Genomic DNA, 674 nt, shown 5'->3' with positions numbered 1-674 from the left:
AGGTAAGAGTCCTTCAGGGAGTTAGATATGCATATGGTCTCTATGATATGTGTGTGTGGACAGCTCTGTGTGTGTGTGTGTGTGTGTGTGTGTGTGTGTGTGTGTGTGTCAGTCAGGCTCATTAGCCGGTGGAGTCACAGCAGTAGGTACTAAAGGGTCCACTGTCCCTCTGGAAACAAACCCAGAGCAGATGTCTACTGTGAAAAAAAAAAAAAAAAAGGCACAACAGAACAACACGGATAAAACGACACAGTCCGACGCCCACACACACACACACACACACACACACATCAGACACTGCACGCAAAAATCACAGGCGGAAAACACTGACACCAAAACATAAGAAAACTCAGTCTGACAAACAACAGTGAGGAAACCACAGAACTACTCCCCTCCGCCCCCTGCAGGTTGGACTATGAAATAATATTAAAGTAGTTTAAAATGTTACGAATTTCCTACAATGTACAAAAGCTGTGCAGCAGGTTAGGGTTTCACTGATCATTACTCAGTTCTCAAATGCCATTAAGAAAGTTTCTGCCCCCAGGTGACGTGACGCATTATTACAATTAAAATTAAAATCTTATTATATAACAATTATGGTGTGATGCTAATTTCACATCAGTTAATGATCATTTTAATCTTAGCGTTAGCTACAACAGTCCTGGTACAGACAC

The sequence above is a fragment of the Cynoglossus semilaevis genome, chromosome 16 (genome assembly GCF_000523025.1).
Source record: "Cynoglossus semilaevis isolate Cse_v1.0 chromosome 16, Cse_v1.0, whole genome shotgun sequence".
NCBI classification, from domain to species: Eukaryota; Metazoa; Chordata; class Actinopteri; order Pleuronectiformes; family Cynoglossidae; genus Cynoglossus; species Cynoglossus semilaevis.
The sequence above is the reverse complement of the archived record's forward strand: the minus strand, read 5'-3'. Positions refer to the sequence as shown.